The 19,942-nt window shown below is 49.7% G+C and overlaps 2 protein-coding genes across 4 annotated transcripts in view; one reads left to right on the top strand and one right to left on the bottom strand.

The window, feature by feature from the left end:
* The window catches only part of TMEM45B (transmembrane protein 45B), a 31,371-nt gene extending 22,833 nt beyond the window's left edge, over window positions 1-8,538 (bottom strand). Inside the window, exon 1 of one of the 2 annotated variants that reach the window (XM_075839156.1) lies at window positions 8,475-8,538. The gene's annotated coding sequence lies outside the window, so the exon portion shown is untranslated. Of the gene's footprint in view, window positions 1-7,979; window positions 8,005-8,474 lie in introns of those variants that run through there. The other variant, XM_075839157.1, reaches the window with a different exon arrangement.
* ARHGAP32 (Rho GTPase activating protein 32) overlaps window positions 8,075-19,942 on the top strand; it is a 523,871-nt gene continuing 512,003 nt past the window's right edge. Inside the window, exon 1 of one of the 2 annotated variants that reach the window (XM_075839129.1) lies at window positions 8,075-8,148. The gene's annotated coding sequence lies outside the window, so the exon portion shown is untranslated. The other variant, XM_075839130.1, reaches the window with a different exon arrangement.

Genomic DNA, 19,942 nt, shown 5'->3' on the forward strand with positions numbered 1-19,942 from the left:
CCGAAACACACGATAATAAAATATGCAAAAAAACCTGAGGGGCGGGGAGCTCCTAAAAAACAATACAAAAGCATGACAGCATGTGCCGAATAAAGAAGAGAAAGCTGCACCACAGCAAACCACAGGTCCACATGTAGAGAATTCACAGCAGATTTTCCACCTTTGTTTTCTAGGACCTTGCAGGTTTGGGTGGCAGTAATCCCGGGATTTTACCATGAATGGCAGGCGGCTCTGTGTCGCCGTGGAGCGCTAGACTAAAGGCCAATATATACAGGTCAATGATTGGGGGATATATCGGCCGACAAACGACCAAAAACACGATTTTTTTTCGGTTGAGCCTATAAAATCATGGTCATCATTGGTCACGGTTTGTGATGTGACAATATTCAGACTATTGAATAACAACCTCTCGCCCCTGCGCAGTTTTCATTGAGTATCGATCGATTTATTAGATTGACGATCGGCGCTCATTATGCGCAGAACTCTGCCTGTGTACATTTTTAGGCTGCGTTCACACTGTGCGTTTTTGGCATTTGTGTTTTGTGTTTTTTGCTGGATAAACTCCCATGTCTCTCAATGAGTTCATCAAGCAAAAAAACAACGCGTGCTAAAAACGCAGTGTGAATTCAGCCTTAAACAAGCGCCGATCGACAATAAAGCATGTTGCTGGGCGCTCCTTTACTCCATTCAATGGGCAATGATTGCGAGTATGGCGGCAGGTTACCACGATCGTTGGTCCTCATACATTTTGCATCTTGTCGGCAGAACATCCTGTTTACACGTGGAGACCATTTTTCTGTCCACATTGAAGATCCGATCGATGACTGTTTGCTTGTTCATCAGCTGATCGCTGCCATGTCTACATCGGACAATCAGCGAGATCGAGCGATCGTACAAACACTCGTTCACCCGATCATTGGCCCGTGTAAAAGAGCCTTTAAGAATTGAATTTCCACACGCTGGCGAATCAATCAGACAGCCGAATAATCAATAACGCTGACATCTGCACAAAGCAGCGCGAGGCTCTAAAACTAGAAACACACGGGGGCCGCACACGCCAAAACCAGTCCCCCAATCAACGGCTGCACAATTTCACTGTTATTCATGTGGCCATTCGTCGCCACCACGTCGTGGTATCGGCTGCTGCCCCGTGTGTTCTTACCCTTTAAGGCTGTGTTCACACGAGGGCGGATACTCTGCATAATAGCACGCAGCTTATCCGCCCTGTGTGTCGCAGTGAATTCCGGGCGAGAAACTATGGTGCAGATTTATCGTCCGGAAAGTCCGCTGCAGAAAACTGCAGCATTTGGCCGACCTGTTAGCATGTTTCATCCCAGGAGACCACCTGTGATTGGCTGCAGCGGCGGTCACATGGGATGAAGCGTCATCCCAGGAGGCCGCGCTGGAGGGAGGAACACAGACTTCTGGGTAAGTATGAGATTTTGTTTTTCTGAGTTGCGTTTTTTGCTGTGGAATCGCTGCGAACCTGCTGCAAATAACGCAACAACTGCTATTTGTTGCGGGATTTACCTCCCATTGAATTCACTGGGGAAAACCCGCAACAAGTAAGCAGCGTTTATGCAAATACAATTGACACGCTGCGGAATAAAATTACGCACCGCAGGCCAAATTCTGAGGGTATTTCCACTCAATATTTACGCAGCGTGTGAACGGTCCCTTAATGTTGCATTACAAAAATGAAAACCAAAAGAACAGGATGCGCCCAAGTGATTTACTCTCATCACCGCAGGACAGACAGGAAAGTGTCCGAACCGGATCTACAACCTGAAAGTCTGCTTTACCTGAGACATCCGGCAGCTGCAGAACATCGCTCCATACAGAACTTTCCAGGGACATTACACCAAAACTTATAGCGAAGTTCCTGAAACTTATCAAACTGCGCAGATCTTATAGGTGACCTCCCCTGTGACTGCACTTGCTGCAGCCTGACATATAGCGGCCAAACGTGTGCTTACCCCGGCCTACATCATATACACCCAGCTGCAGGAAGTCTTAGCTTGTTCACGTATCATATTTACGTTTGGCATATACACCGGGAAAGCTTCCAGATCACACACTGGACGTATCCGTAGGGCGCTGCTTGCAAATCTTTATCAGCTGTACAGGAAAGCGTGGTCTGATGCGTATTTCTATACAGCGGCATACGTCAGCTATAGAAGTCACAAAATACTCCCAATATATACCTCAGACAGAAGGCACAAACCATATGTGAACAGAGCTTTAGGTACGCAGGGATTTTCAAGCTCCGGATGTATACAAGAACATTTCCATGAAACAGCAAGCAGTGATCTTATAAATGTGAGGAATTGAAATACAAAGTTTATTCTTTTGGATTTGATATAAATCTTCTGCGAAGCGGAAAACATTCAGATGTGAGGAACCTTGTCCCAGGTAAGCCTCCGCCCGGATCAGACAACCGGCACCAAACTTCACGTCCGTCAGTGTAACAATGTACCGCTAGTCTAGGAATGACCTCATAAGTGTTCCTGCTCTTGCTTGTGCTCTCAGTCGGCCACTAGGGGCGCATGGTAAGGTGAGCTTATTCCATCTGTTCACATGTTGTGGTGCTGTGTGGTGGTGTCTGTTGCTGTAGTGCTGCATTTGTGGGGGGATGTAGCCCAGAGCCAAGGAGGCTTGGCACGGTCTGATGGTATGGGTGCTTTTGGGCCCCTGGGTTGCTCCCTCTGCAGGTGCGGTGCTGCGGTGGCCGCCATGCGGTGCTGCAACCGCTAGAGTAGGGACCCAATTTACAAGAGGTCGCCGTGAAGTGGTAAGTGGGCTTATACAGTTTGATCAAAATGTTAACTAAGAACCTCGTGTTCATGTTTAGAAATTATGCCTAGCGGCTCAGATCAACGTATACATTGTGGATTGTGCGGTCCATGTCTTTTTCCTCTAAATATTGCAAAATATTCCGTTTTGAGGAACCTTGTCCCAGGTAAGCCTCCGCCCGGATCAGACAACCGGCACCAAACTTCACGTCCGTCAGTGTAACAATGTACCGCCTATCTGTCCGAATAAAGACGGCGGACGTGAACCGGAAAACCATCTTCAGACACCTCCAAACAGTGACTGATACTCGTCTATATTATATGAAATGATTCATTTCCAGGCAGAGATAGAATAGCCAAAGGCCAGTTAACAAAGACATTGGGAGCAGCACAGAGTATTTCAGCAGATTAGTATTGTGAGAAATCACAGACTATGGATGGAAAAACGAACGTCAGGACTTCAGGCCTCATCACACGGCAGAGCCATGAGCAATTTATCTAACACTGAAAACGGCCCTCAGAACCTTGTCCAGTTCACACGTGCAGGTTTTGTCGCATTATTTAGTAAAAACTTCAGGAAAATATTTTTTATGTAATTTTTTTTAACAAAAATTTGCTGCAAAAAACGCAGCAACAGCGCAACAAACCCGTTGAATGTGATTGCAGCCTTAGGGTTTATTCACATGATGTATTGTGGCTCTTAGGAGTCAAAAATGGGAATAAATCCTGTAAATGAACAAAGAAAAGCGCCCAGAAAACACCAGGAAAATGGAGAGAAAGCGTCCAACCAGTCCGGCAGCCGGGGTCAGCGCTCATACGACATTTCTTGTGGCTTTTTTTGCCGCGATTGCAGTCGTCGAAAGCAAAACAGCACCATTTTTCGAACTGTGGGCTCGCCACAAATACCGCGTTTGGAAAAAAGTGCTTGTGTAAACAGACCCCTAGTCCGCAGCATGTCACGCTCTATTGACTAATGATTCCCTTTTCTTTTTAAGACTCTCAGTCAATGATAATGTAAGTGTCATGATTAGATCCAGACGGTGCCACGTCCTAGTATCATCCAGCGTGGGCGGAGCCTGTGTGTGGAGGAGGGGAGTGACCACCATTGTGGGAGCCATTTCATACTCACAGCCGTCACGTGAGATACAAGTACATGTAAGCGAATATGGCGCCTTTTGCAAAGTTGTTTGTCACATTATTTTGGTGCAACATTTTTTTCGGTGTCAAAAGCATTATAATCTGTAAATAGACGTAATCCCTATATATAGTTCATGCCCCATGAGAACTCATGTATAGCCTGCAGATGACACACCTCCGAGGAGTACAAGATGGATGACACACGCCTCCGAGGAGTACAAGATGGATGACACGCCTCCGAAGAGCACAAGATGGATGACACACGCCTCCGAGGAGCACAAGATGGATGACACACGCCTCCGAGGAGAACGAGATGGATGACACACGCCTCCGAGGAGCACGAGATGGATGACACACGCCTCCGAGGAGCACGAGATGGATGACACACGCCTCCGAGGAGCACAAGATGGATGACACACACCTCCGAGGAGCACAAGATGGATGACACACGCCTCCGAGGAGCACAAGATGGATGACACACGCCTCCGAGGAGCACAAGATGGATGACACACACCTCCGAGGAGCACAAGATGGATGACACACACCTCCGAGGAGCATAAGATGAATGACACACGCCTCCGAGGAGCACAAGATGGATGACACACGCCTCCGAGGAGCACAAGATGGATGACACACACCTCCGAGGAGTACAAGATGGATGACACGCCTCCGAAGAGCACAAGATGGATGACACACGCCTCCGAGGAGCACAAGATGGATGACACACACCTCCGAGGAGTACAAGATGGATGACACGCCTCCGAAGAGCACAAGATGGATGACACACGCCTCCGAGGAGCACGAGATGGATGACACACACACCTCCGAGGAGTACAAGATAGATGACACGCCTCCGAGGAGCACAAGATGGATGACACACGCCTCCGAGGAGTACAAGATGGATGACACATGCCTCCAAGGAGTACATGATGGATGACACACGCCTCCGAGGAGCACAAGATGGATGACATATGCCTCCGAGGAGTACAAGATGGATGACAAATGCCTCCGAGGAGCACAAGATGGATGACACATGCCTCCGAGGAGCACAATATGGATGACACACGCCTCCGAGGAGTACAAGATGGATGACACACACCTCCGAGGAGTACAAGATGGATGACACACGCCTCCGAGGAGCACAAGATGGATGACACACGCCTCCGAGGAGCACAAGATGGATGACACATGCCTCCGAGGAGCACAAGATGAATGACACATGCCTCCGAGGAGTACATGATGGATGACACATGCCTCCGAGTACATGATGGATGACAATAAACTGATGGATTGCACTCCTGCCAGAATGTATAGGTGCTGTGAGGGTTCGGGTCGGATCAACCCACCATATAAGCAAAAGGAAATAACCCAAGCACTCAAATATGCAAATATATTCAAAAAATCTCTCATCGATAGAAGGTTTCCAAAGATGTTAATTTTTTCTTTTTTCAAATAAATATATGTATTTGTCAAGATATGTGTAATCTTGATACAAACAAAATTGGCTTGCGATGTATTAAGGACGTTTCGGCCTGTCCCAGGCCTTTGTCATAATCGCACTGTAAATGTTGAAATCGGCGTCTCCCAGATGTACATGCCATAGAGCCCACTGTAGATAGAGCCACACAGCCCCCTGTAGGTAGCGCCACACACAGCCCCCCTGTAGATAGCGTCATACAGCCCCCTATAGCTAGAGCTACACAGCCCCCCTGTAGATAGAGCCACACAGCCCCCTGTAGATAGAGCCGCACAGCCCCCTGTAGATAGAGCCGCACAGCTCCCTGTAGATAGCGTCATACAGCCCCCTATAGCTAGAGCTACACAGCCCCCCTGTAGATAGAGCCACACAGCCCCCTGTAGATAGAGCTACACAGCCCCCCTGTAGATAGAGCCACACACAGCCCCCCTGTAGGTAGCGCCACACACAGCTCCCCTGTAGATAGCGTCATACAGCCCCCTATAGCTAGAGCTACACAGCCCCCTATAGCTAGAGCTACACAGCCCCCCTGTAGATAGAGCCACACAGCCCCCCTGTAGATAGAGCCACACAGACCCCCTGTAGATAGAGCTACACAGCCCCCCTGTAGATAGAGCCACACAGCCCCCTGTAGATAGAGCTACACAGCCCCCCTGTAGATAGAGCCACACAGCCCCCTGTAGATAGAGCCACACAGCCCCCCTGTAGATAGAGCCACACAGCCCCCCTGTAGAGCTACACAGCCCCCTGTAGATAGAGCCACACACAGCCCCCCTGTAGAGCTACACAGCCCCCCTGTAGATAGAGCCACACAGCCCCCTGTAGAGCTACACAGCCCCCTGTAGATAGAGCCACACAGCCCCCTGTAGGTAGCGCCACACACAGCCCCCCTGTAGATAGAGCCACACAGCCCCCCTGTAGAGCTACACAGCCCCCTGTAGATAGCGCCACACAGCCCCCTGTAGATAGAGCCACACAGCCCCCTGTAGATAGAGCCACACACAGCCCCCCTGTAGATAGAGCCACACAGCCCCCCTGTAGAGCTACACAGCCCCCTGTAGATAGCGCCACACAGCCCCCTGTAGATAGAGCCACACAGCCCCCTGTAGATAGAGCCACACAGCCCCCTGTAGAGCTACACAGCCCCCTGTAGATAGAGCCACACAGCCCCCTGTAGGTAGCGCCACAGTCCCCTGTAGATAGCGCCACACACAGCCCCCCTGTAGATAGAGCCACACAGCCCCCTGTAGAGCTACACAGCCCCCTGTAGATAGAGCCACACAGCCCCCTGTAGGTAGCGCCACAGTCCCCTGTAGATAGAGCCACACACAGCCCCCCTGTAGATAGAGCCACACAGCCCCCCTGTAGATAGAGCCACACAGCCCCCTGTAGATAGAGCCACACAGCCCCCTGTAGATAGAGCCACACAGCCCCCCCTGTAGATAGAGCCACACAGCCCCCCTGTATAGAGCCACACAGTCCCCTGTAGATAGAGCCACACAGCCCCCCTGTAGATAGAGCCACACAGCCCCCCTGTAGATAGAGCCACACAGCCCCCCTGTAGATAGAGCCACACAGCCCCCTGTAGATAGAGCCACACAGCCCCCCTGTAGATAGAGCCACACAGCCCCCTGTAGATAGAGCCAAACAGCCCCCCTGTAGATAGAGCCACACAGCCCCCTGTAGATAGAGCCACACAGCCCCCCTGTAGATAGAGCCACACTCCCCCCTGTAGATAGAGCCACACAGCCCCCTGTAGATAGCGCTATACAGCCCCCCTGTAGATAGAGCCACACAGCCCCCTATAGCTAGAGCTACACAGCCCCCTGTAGATAGAGCTACACAGCCCCCCTGTAGATAGAGCCACACAGCCCTCCTGTAGATAGAGCCACACAGCCCCCCTGTAGATAGCGCTATACAGCCCCCTGTAGATAGAGCCACACAGACCCCCTGTAGATAGAGCCACACAGCCCCCCTGTAGATAGAGCTACACAGCCCCCCTGTAGATAGAGCTACACAGCCCCCCTGTAGATAGAGCTACACAGCCCCCTGTAAGTAATGCCACACACAGCCCCCTGTAGATAGAGCCACAAAGACCCCCTGTAGATAGAGCCACACAGAACCCCTGTAGATGATGCCACATTCTCCCCGTAGATAGAGCCATTGTGGCTCCCATTGCCGTCGTTTTGGTCGGGGATTCCGCTACAGGAGGTGCCACTGACGTCACTACCCTTATATGGTCAGGGGCTCCATAAGCGGAATCCCCGGCCAGGACGTCGGCTGCATGGGTGAGTGACAGAGCAGGAAGCGGATAGTTTCCTGCTCTGCCATAGTATTCAATTGTATCTGCGTCCTGAGGACACGGATACAATTGAATGTAGTAGTTGCCGGGACAAGTCCCGGCACAGTAATTTGCCGGGATAGTCCAGGCAAATTCGGAACTGTAGGCAAGTAAATGACTGACATGCCTTAGAGAGGCACAGGATGACTGACATACATCTCAGCGGAGAAGATGGCTACACGCCTCAGAGGAGCGCTAGACCACAGACCATACACACCCCCCCACTTATTACCGCATCTCCCAGCGGCAGCCCCTACCGGTCCGCGGAGTATCGGTCACGTGATCTCATCCTAGTTACCATCACTTCCAGACACGCCCCCTGCCTGTCAATCTCATGGAGGAGTATAGGCGGGAAATGCGCGGGACGAGGCAGGAGACGTGAGAGGCTCTGGGTGTCACAGGTAATGGCGGCGTGTTAGGAGCTGAGGCGGCCGGCGCCATCCTGTGACATGTACTTATAAAATACCTGTGTACCCGGCCATATAATCCGTGTGGACACAGGTAACGCTTGTTCAGCACGACATGGCAGTACAGAGGTTGTTGTGCGGTAGGCATACGGCCATTTATGCACAGGGCTCACGTGTGAATAGTGGTAAATATGACAGCAGAGGAGTTCTGTCAGGAGATGTGGCCGTCATGTACATTTCCTGCGTGTTCCTATAAATACTGTCATCATGAGAGGGAATCCATCCTCGTATGTCCCCTCAGGATTGTGTGACCCCCGCACCTGAGGTGATTTCACTGCTGAGGAGATGGTTCTAGAAGTTCCCCACAAACATGGCGTCTGATCCGCAGCCTTACGCCTGCCATGATGGAAATAACGATAATTGATCACGCACAGACTGGCGGTCACTACACCGGGGCGGCAATGCCTAATATACGTGTATTGTACTGCCATGGCTCTGTTCACACTTGCGTTAGTTCTGTCTCGCCAGGTTTCCTTTTGAAGGCCAGAATCGTGTAGCGTGCGGCGGTATTCTATCCAGTGTGAAAAAACAACGTGAGAAAACCTAACAGACCGATTATAAGCCAATGGGAATAAAGAAAAAAAACCATAACCGATCCATCATGACCATCGTGAAACCATCACGCCCCGCCAAGTGTCACAAAGAGGGACAACCGATGCAGCACGCGCCCCGTCAAGTGTCACAAAGAGGGACAACCGATGCAGCACGCGCCCCGCCAAGTGTCACAAAGAGGGACAACCGATGCAGCACGCGCCCCGCCAAGTGTCACAAAGAGGGACAACCGATGCAGCACGCGCAGGAAGATTTTTTTAAGCCACACCTTTAATCCCACCCATACACACCCGGTTCAGCCCACACAGCATACTGCCCCCATAACTGCCCCCATACAGCATACTGCCCCCATACAGCATAATGCCCCCATAACTGCCCCATACAGCATAATGCCCCCATAACTGCCCCCATACAGCATAATGCCCCCATAACTGCCCCATACAGCATAATGCCCCCATAACTGCCCTCATACAGCATAATGCCCCCATAACTGCCCCCATACAGCATAATGCCCCCATAACTGCCCCATACAGCATAATGCCCCCATACAGCATAATGCTCCCATAACTGCCCCATACAGCATAATGCCCCCATAACTGCCCTCATACAGCATAATGCCCCCATAACTGCCCCCATACAGCATAATGCCCCCATACCTGCCCCCATACAGCATAATGCCCCCATAACTGCCCTCATACAGCATAATGCCCCCATAACTGCCCCCATACAGCATAATGCCCCCATAACTGCCCCCATACAGCATAATGCCCCCATAACTGCCCCCATACAGCATAATGCCCCCATAACTGCCCCCATACAGCATAATGCCCCCATAACTGCCCCCATACAGCATAATGCCCCCATAACTGCCCCCATACAGCATAATGCCCCCATAACTGCCCCATACAGCATAATGCCCCCATAACTGCCCTCATACAGCATAATGCCCCCATAACTGCCCCATACAGCATAATGCCCCCATAACTGCCCCCATAACTGCCCTATACAGTATAATGCCCCCATACAGCATAATGCCCCCACAACTGCCCCATACAGAATAATGCCCCATAACTGCCCCCATACAGCATAATGCCCCCATACAGTATAATGCCCCCATAACTGCCCTATACAGTATAATGCCCCCATACAGCATAATGCCCCCATAACTGCCCCATACAGAATAATGCCCCATAACTGCCCCCATACAGCATAATGCCCCCATAATTGCCCCATACAGCATAATGCCCCCATAACTGCCCCCATACAGTATAATGCCCCATAACTGCCCCCATACAGCATAATGCCCCCATAACTGCCCCATACAGCATAATGCCCCCATAGCTGCCACCACACTGTATAATGCCCCCATACAGCATAATGCCCCCATACAGCATAATGCCCCCATAACTGCCCCATACAGCATAATGCCCCCATAACTGCCCCCATACAGCATAATGCCCCCATAACTGCCCCCATACAGCATAATGCCCCCATAACTGCCCCATACAGCATAATGCCCCCATACCTGCCCCCATACAGCATAATGCCCCCATAACTGCCCCCATACAGCATAATGCCCCCATAACTGCCCCCATACAGCATAATGCCCCCATAACTGCCCCATACAGCATAATGCCCCCATAACTGCCCTATACAGTATAATGCCCCCATACAGCATAATGCCCCCATAACTGCCCCATACAGAATAATGCCCCCATAACTGCCCCCATACAGCATAATGCCCCCATAATTGCCCCCATACAGCATAATGCCCCCATAACTGCCCCCATACAGTATAATGCCCCCATAACTGCCCCATACAGCATAATGCCCCCATAGCTGCCACCACACTGTATAATGCCCCCATACAGCATAATGCCCCCATACAGCATAATGCCCCCATAACTGCCCCATACAGCATAATGCCCCCATAACTGCCCCATACAGCATAATGCCCCCATAACTGCCCCCATACAGCATAATGCCCCCATAACTGCCCCCATACAGCATAATGCCCCCATAACTGCCCCATACAGCATAATGCCCCCATAACTGCCCCCATACAGCATAATGCCCCCATAACTGCCCCATACAGCATAATGCCCCCATAATTGCCCCCATACAGCATAATGCCCCCATAACTGCCCCCATACAGTATAATGCCCCCATAACTGCCCCATACAGCATAATGCCCCCATAACTGCCCCCATACAGCATAATGCCCCCATAACTGCCCCATACAGCATAATGCCCCCATAACTGCCCCCATACAGCATAATGCCCCCATAACTGCCCCATACAGCATAATGCCCCCATAACTGCCCTATACAGTATAATGCCCCCATACAGCATAATGCCCCCATAACTGCCCCCATACAGTATAATGCCCCCATACAGCATAATGCCCCCATAACTGCCCCATACAGCATAATGCCCCCATAACTGCCCCCATACAGCATAATGCCCCCATAATTGCCCCCATACAGCATAATGCCCCCATAACTGCCCCCATACAGTATAATGCCCCCATACAGCATAATGCCCCCATAACTGCCCCATACAGCATAATGCCCCCATAGCTGCCCCCATACAGCATAATGCCCCATAGCTGCCACCACACTGTATAATTCCTCAGATGCCCCATATATTATAATGCCTCATACAGCATAATGACCCCATAGCTGCCACCACACAGTATACTGCCCCCATAACTGCCCCATACAGCATATTGCCCCCATAACTGCCACCACACAGTATACTGCCCCATAGATGCCCCATACAGTATAAAGCCAAGACAGATGTCACCATACAGTATAATTCTCACACAGATTCTCCCATACAGTATAATGCCCCCATAGCTGCCCCCATAGATGCCCCATACAGTGTAATTATCACACAGATTCTCCCATACTGTATAATGCCCCATAGCTGCCCCCATACAGTATAATGCCCCCATAGCCGCCCCCATACAAAATAATGCCCCCATAGCTGCCCTCATACAGTATAATGCCCCCTAGCTGCCCTTATAAAGTATGCTGCCCCTAGTGCCATTGCCCATGTAGATAGCTCCCATGTACATAACACCACAGTGTACCCTGTAGATAGTGCCCTATATAGTGCCAAATTTTCCATGAAGATAGCGCTACCCCCCCTGTAGATCACGCCATTGGGACTCCCAATTGAGCAGAATCCCCAGGCAGAGCATAGACCAGGGATTCCGCTCCAAGAGGGAAGCCCTGATGTCACTGTCCATATAAGGACAGTGACCTCAGGGGTTTCCTCTAGGAGCGGAATCCCCGGCCAGATCATTGGCAACGGGGATTTCCGCTCAAGCAGTAGCTTCTGACGTCATTGTCCATATATGGACAGTGACGTCAAGGGCTTCCCCAGCACAGCGCTTAAAGTAGCACTGCCCCGGGAGTCCTCGGCGAGCGGAGGAGCTCCCTCTGCTCCTCCAATCTGAAGAAATTCTGAAGCAGGGAGCTGATGGTTCTCTACGTTAGAATTGGGTTTAACTGTATCTGCGTCCTGAGGACACAGATACAGTTGACAGCGTTACCCCCAGCCACCTCGCACAGCGGGGCACCGCCTGGAATCCGGGACGGTTGGGAGGTTTAATGACGCTAGTGTGAACAGAGCCTAACCCTACAGATGAAGCATGTTTCAAAAGTATAACTCCCATCATTATCACTGAAAATACAGTCGTGGTAGAGAGGAGTAGTAGCCTGAACTCACCCTGGATATCTGTGGTATACGTTTATCAAGAATGGCGCAGCACGGAGCTGACAGCATTGTACTGTGCACTGCCGTCATTATTTAGGAAATATATCGCCATCCTTCTATATAGAAAAAGTAATACCGTGCTCAGCTGGTACCGTACTGTCAATGTGAGCGGTGCCATACAGTGCCCGTCTATAGCACTAGAATCTTTATCTGTCCTCTGCGCGCTGAATGGCATTATCTAGACCCCAGGTGAATAGTGCCATACTGTGCCCCTCGTTGTAGTGGCCTGTGCCATGTCCGGATGGGCGTTGATGTGTTGTCTTCAGACTGAATCACATGCGCAGGGAATGGAGGGGCATTCTCTGCAACCATATTGTTCTCTTAGTTGTCCCTCCCAACCGTGGCCCTGCGTCACATTCCATAGATGGGTAAAGCGCAATTCTTTTTCTTTGTGCGGACAGCGGGTCTTATCGTGCAGCGTTAACCTCGGAGTGGATTCATGGAGCTGGAATCTGAGCGTACACCCCCAATTTATATTACGTAATCAGCACGCACAGCAGATAGACGTGTGACCGCCATGTTTTACATCTCATTCACTGCAGTGTTCCTTAATATTTTTCAAACCTGATATATATTTTTTGTCTCATGCATTTGTATTGGAGTTTTCCAGGATTAGAAAAAAGTGTCTGGGGCTGAGCTGCAATACGAGACACAGGCCATGGATAAGAGTGTCCCTTTAGGCCTCATGAACACTTCCGTCAGCCGTTGTACTGCCGCTAATGACGGTTCTGTGAAATACGGGCCGCACGTGGATGACTTCCGTGTACAGTCCGTTGTTTCACGGACCAAATCAATTAAAAGGCCAAGACTTCCATAAAAAACGGGCAGGAGTAGGAGCTGTCCTATTTGTGACGGAACGGCCGCACGGTTCCTTTAAAACAACAGAAGTCTGCATGGCCCCATTGTAATGAATGTCAGGGGGCTATCAGCTAAAACAACGGATAACACCCTGATGAAAAAAACGGAAGTGTGCATGAGGCCTAACCAGGTGCTGTGGTTCTAAAAATACATATTTGTACTTGGTCAGGTGTAAATCTATCAGCTAGTCTGTGTCTGCCCCCTACTGGATGGTCGCAGTATAACCTCTGTTCTTACAGCCGATGAGGATGATGATGATCAGATTTCTTTAGTGGTACACAAAGACTGAAATTTCTAAAGGTTAAACTGTAAAACTGGCATTCGGCCCTATTCACATGCAGAGTTGTGGTGCACACGTGAAAGGCCCCTGCGCAGCTGTAGAGTAAAAACCTCTTTAAAAAAAAGTGCAAAAAACACATTCGTGCTACGGTTTTGCGGCTAAGTCAATGGCAAAAACCACAGCAATTCCTCAAAAACTAGATTTTTTGTTTGTTTTTCAAGTGCACGGTGTGAATATGATTTTAAAGCTTACTGTAACATCTGTACAACGTGTTTTTCAACTGCACAAATGCTAGGGATGAACTTAGCCTTAGGCCTTATTCAGACAAGCATATTATACTTCTGTGTGCTGATTGTTTAAAAAACGGACAGCACACGGACCTATGCAACTCAATGGGGCTATTCACACATCCTTGTTTTTTCACGCAGCGTGTCCGTTGCTTTAAACTCACTGCATGTCTTATTTTGGTCACTTTTTGCGGACTACTTCACCCATTGACATCTGTGTGTCGTCCGTGTTTTTCACACACCAGCTGCTAAAGAAATGATGAGGGAAAAAAACCAAAACAGGAACACTGATACCCAAGCAGAACTGAAATACGCTCCTTTTTTTTGGTTGCAAAACGGACACGCTCGTCTGAATAAGGCCTTAGGGTGAGACAACCATGGGCTGCCTTCGCAAAACTGCAAAAATTATTTACCGAAGACCGTAGCAATACCAGGATGGCACCACTTCATGTGAACTCATCATTCCCTTATACAGATCCATGTACAGAAGGCTGCATGTAGGTATACAGGGGTACAGGAGAGCCGCATGCACCTCTACGGGTGACCTTTTTTTAAAATAAATTTAAACAAAAAGAAAAAGGTGTTTTATTGCGGCGGAATCGCAGCTTTTTCGTTGTAAAATCGCAACATATGCTATTTGTTGTGGCTTTTACCTTCCCATTAAATTCAATGGGGGAGAACCGCAACAAAAGTGCAACTATTCCGCAGCATAAATTGACGTCGTGAATTAAAAAAAACACACCGCAGCTCAATTTGTGGACGTTTTCGCAGCGTTTTTTTCCGCAGCGTGTGGATGAGATTTATTCCGGTCTCATCCACTCTTCTGCTACTGTATAATACGCTTAAGATTTTCTGCAATGGAATCCGCTACGGACAATCTGAGGCTAATCCGCCCAGTGTGAGCATACCCTAAAGGAGCGTCATTTCATTCTGCAATATTTATTTATGGCTGCGTGGTAAAAACGGAATCAAAAATCGTGGCAAAACCGCTTGTGGTTTCCAATGAGGTTTTGCCCAGTTCGGTTTTTACAGGTGAAGCTGTGAATTAAATATTTCACCTGTAAACACACACGCGGCCGAAAACCACATTGCAGAAACGCACGCGGTTTTGACCCAGATTTTTTATGTGATTTTTACCGTGCGGCCAAAAACATCTAATGTAATGCACCCGCAGTGTGTGAAGTCTTGTTATCTGTCTGCTCATTCAAGACCAGTTTTTTTTAAAGTAAATTTCTCATTGAGCTGCGGACTTGGTCTTCTTCTCAGAGCACAGAGAGTAAAGCAGGGCGTTGTAGGTAAGGCTGTGTTCACACTGCACATATTTGCCATAAACAAAGCTACCGTGGATTGTTAAAGTGCAGCTAAACTTTTGACAAACTTCTGACATGTCAGAAGTTTGGATTGGTGGGGGTCCGAGCACTGAGACCCCCACCAATCACTAGAACGAAGCAGCTGAAGCGCTTGTGTGAAATAGACTCCGATACATCGGCTTTCTGGAAAAAGCCGAACAGACACAAAGCGGGTGAGCGCTTCAGCTGCTTCGTTCTAGTGATTGGTGGGGGTCTCAGTGCTCGGACCCCCAGCAATCCAAACTTCTGACATTTCACAATGACATGTCAGAAGTTTGTCAAACGTTTAGTTACACATTAAGAAAATCTGTGGTTGAAATCCAAAGTTGAAACTCAGATTTCTCACATGGATTGGCCCACGGATCCGCAAACAGATTAATCCCATTGTAATTGATTGGCACTTATCCACGTCTTTTTTATTTTATAGTCAGGGCGTTCATTATTCTTCACAGATATTTTCCTGAGTGATGAATCCTGACAAATCATCATCGTGTGGTTATGGCCTAATTGTACTAAATGGCGCTTTTATTATCTTCCATGTAACGTTCATCCTGGACGTTTTATATATGATTTAAAGCACTGAACATGATTTGTGTGACCAGAGACCGGGTGTATCTTCTTGTTTTCATGTAACCTAAACAATAGTGTGTTTATGTTTCCGCTTTGTACCACCGTATGGCATTGATTTCACTGCAGACCTTGCCTGACCAGTATAGAGGGGGCATCTGCCCACCATCTTGCCGCGTGTGAGCCGGCAGGTGCGCTCATGTTTTGGCTGCAGTCACTCTATAGACAGTAGCATCGAGCGTCGTTTTATATTAAACACTCATCACAATGCCGGTGGTATGTGCGATATCGCGACCAATAGTCATAACAACCTCCCAACTTAGTTGAACTCGTTCTGCTCTTGGGCTTTCTGTTACAGTCCTGTCTGCACTGGACACCTGTTTGCCTTTGTTTGACTTCTCTTATTTGACCACAGTCATTATTTTACTGTTATTTCCAGATAATGGCAGAGAAGTTGACAGAATTGTGATTTTGTGTTGTCATTTGTGCGATTATTCTTTTTAACGACTGCAGAATGAAACTCTTATGTGGCGACTGGGTGATTAACTCCAGGAATAGTGTTCTCTCCCTCATAAATTGTTACTCTAGGCCGGATTCACACAGCCCGTGTTTTTTGCAGATTTTGGTGCAGATGTTTGAGCCTACGCCAGGAGTGGATCCAGCAGAAGTATAAAGTCTTCCTTTATAGTTCTCATTCCTTTTGAAACCACTTATAAATCTGCAACAAATACACGATGTGTGAATAGAGCCTTAGGCCGGGTTCCCACGTTGCGTAAACGCTGAGGAATTTCCGCAAAAGTATTATGTGGATGAGATTTGGAAAATCTCATGCCCACGCCTCGGAAAAAAAACGCAGTGAAACTGTTCAGAAAGTGACATGCGGTGCAGCATTTTTAGTCTGCAGCATGTTAATTTGTGCTGCGTTTTTGTTGCGGGGTTTCCCAATTGAATTCATGCCAAGTGTTGTGACTTTTACAGCTAAATCGTAGCAATTTCGCCACAAAAATCGCAACTCAGAAAAAAAATAAAAATTCATACTTAGGCCTCATGCACACGACCGTAAAAACTCCCGTTATTACGGGTCGTAATCACGACCCGTAATAACGGGCTCATAGACTTCTATTGGCGACGGGTGCCTTCCCGTTTTCTCACGGGAAGGTGCCCGTTCCGTTAAAAAAGATAGAACATGTCCTATTTCTGGCCGTAATAACGGCACGGACAGTCCATAGAAGTCTATGGAGCTCTCGTAATGACGGGTGGCTACATGTGTGCACCCGTCATTACGGCAGCGTTGCTAAGCGACGTCAGTAAATAGTCACTGTCCAGGGAGCTGAAAGAGTTAACTGATCGGCAGTAACTCAGCACCCTGGACAGTGACTACCGATCAGTATAAACCTGTAAAAAATAAAAATAAAAGACGTTCATACTTACCGGCAACTTCCTGCTTCCTCCAGTCCGGTCTCCCGCCCGTTGCCTTGGTGACGCGTCCCTCTCGACATCCGGCCCGACGTCCTGGATGACGTTTCAGGCCATGTGATCGCTGCAGCCAATCACAGGTCAATCACAGGCTGCAGCGGTCACATGGACTGCCGCGTCATCCAGGGATGTCGAGCTGGATGTGAAGAGAGGGACGCGTCACCAAGACAACGGCCGGGTAAGTATGAATTTCTTTAACTTTTATTACAGAAAAGGCTGTCCCTTCTCTCTATCCTGCACTGATAGAGAGAAGGGGCTGCCGATTAGTGCAGTGCTATTTTGCCGCCAAAAACGTGCTCGTAAATACGGGTGGAATACGTGTGACACCGGACCCATATTTACGAGCACGGGTTCGTAAATACTGGTGCAAAACGGGTGGAATACGTGTGACACCGGACCCGTATTTACGCCAGTATTTACGGGTGGGAAAAAATACGGTCGTGTGCATGAGGCCTTAGGCCTCATGCACACGACCGTATTTTTTACCATCCGTAAAAACGGCCGTTTATACGGCTCCATGGTCACACGTATTCCACCCGTATTGCACCCGTTTTTACGGATCCGTGTCCGTAAATACGGTACCGTGTGCATCCGTATTCCACCCGTATTCCATCCGTATTTACGGATCCGTAAAAAAGTGAGTGCCATGTTTTTCTCTTGAACTCTGAAAACAAATGTGGGCTGTGTTAGGGGCGTAACTAGGAAAGACTGGGCCCCATAGCAAACTTTTGACTGGGGCCCCCCCCTCCACTGGGTGTCACACAACCCCACCCCCCCTTGTAGATAGTGGGTTTATTACAGCCCCCCCCCTGTAGATAACGCCATACAACCCTCCCTGTAGATAACGCCATACAGTCCCCCTTTGTAGATAACGCCATACAGTCCCCTCTGTAGATATCTACAAAGGGGTCTGTATGGCGTTCTCTACAAAGGGGTCTGTATGGCGTTCTCTACAAAGGGGGCTGTATGGCGTTATCTACAGGGGGGGCTGTTCGGCGCTATCTACAGGGGGGGCTGTATGGCGTTCTCTACAAAGGGGGCTGTATGGCGTTATCTACAGGGGGGCTGTTTGACGCTATCTACAAAGGGGGCTGTATGGCGCTATCTACAAAGGGGGCTGTATGGCGCTATCTACAAAGGGGGCTGTATGGCGCTATCTACAGGGGGGGCTGTTTGGCGCTATCTACAGGGGGGCTGTATGGCGTCACCTACAGGGGGGGCCTGTATGGCGTTCCCTACAGGGGGGTCTGTAGGGAACGCCATACAGCCCCCCCCCCTTTAGGGAATGCCATACAGCCCCCCCCTGTAGGGAACGCCATACAACCCCCCCCCTGTAGGGACTGCCATACAGCCCCCCCCCTTTAGGGAATGCCATACAGCCCCCCCCTGTAGGGAACGCCATACAACCCCCCCCCCCCCTGTAGGGACTGCCATACAGCCCCCCCCCCCTGTAGGGACTGCCATACAGCCCCCCCCCCCTGTAGGGACTGCCATACAGCCCCCCCCTGTAGGGAATGCCATACAGCCCCACCCTCTGTAGGGAACGCCATACAGACCCCCCCCCCCTGTAGGGAACGCCTTACAGCCCCTGTCCCCAACCCCCCCAAAAGATGCGACCTACAGTGTAGACAAAAGACATGTATCCCCTATCCTGTGGATAGGGGATACATGTGTGATCGCTGGCAGCGATCAGGAGAACGGGGGACTGAAAGTCCCCCCAAGTTCTCCATGACTCTCACCTGACTTCCACAGCTCAATAAAAATGAAAGGCGCGCTGGTCACGCATGCGCACAAGCGCGACCGGCGCTCCATTCATTTCTACGGGGTTGCCGACACAGACCTCGGAAGTCAGAGGTGAGAGTCATGGAGAACATGGGGGGACTTTCAGTCCCCCGTTCTACTTATCGCTGCCAGCGATCACACATGTATCCCCTATCCACAGGATAGGGGATACATGTCTTTTGTTTATGGCAGAGCGGGGAGATACCTCCCCGCTCTGCCATAGTTTTCATTGTAGTCCCGGCGGTAGTTACGCCACTGGGCTGTGGCCTGCAGACCGGGTAGTCCCCTGACCTCGCCTCACCTCGCAACGCTCCCGTAATCACGGGTGAACACACGCAGCCACCCATGATTACGGGAGCCCCATAGACTTCTATGGGATGCCCGTGCCGTTATTACGGCATGAAATAGGGCATGTTCTATCTTTTTTAACGGCACGGGTACCTTCCCGTGAGAAAACGGGAAGGTACCCGTGGCTAACAGAAGCCTATGAGCCCGTTATTGCGGGTCGTAATAACGACCCGCAATAACGGGTGTTTTTACGGTCGTGTGCATGAGGCCTTACCCAGAACTCCCTGCAGTCTGGCCTCCTGGGATGACGTTTCATCCCATGTGACTGCTGCAGCCAATCACAGGCTGCAGCATAATCCAGGGAGGCCGGACGCAAAGGAGAGACACGTCACCATGACAACGGCCTAGGTAAGTATGGGTTGTTGGTTTTTGTTTTTGGGTTTTTTATTTGCTGCTTATTGCAGCAGAAATTCCGGCTGAAAAATCTATGTGGCGCGGTTTTTCAG

The sequence above is a fragment of the Rhinoderma darwinii genome, chromosome 10, assembly GCF_050947455.1.
Source record: "Rhinoderma darwinii isolate aRhiDar2 chromosome 10, aRhiDar2.hap1, whole genome shotgun sequence".
Classification (NCBI taxonomy): Eukaryota; Metazoa; Chordata; class Amphibia; order Anura; family Rhinodermatidae; genus Rhinoderma; species Rhinoderma darwinii.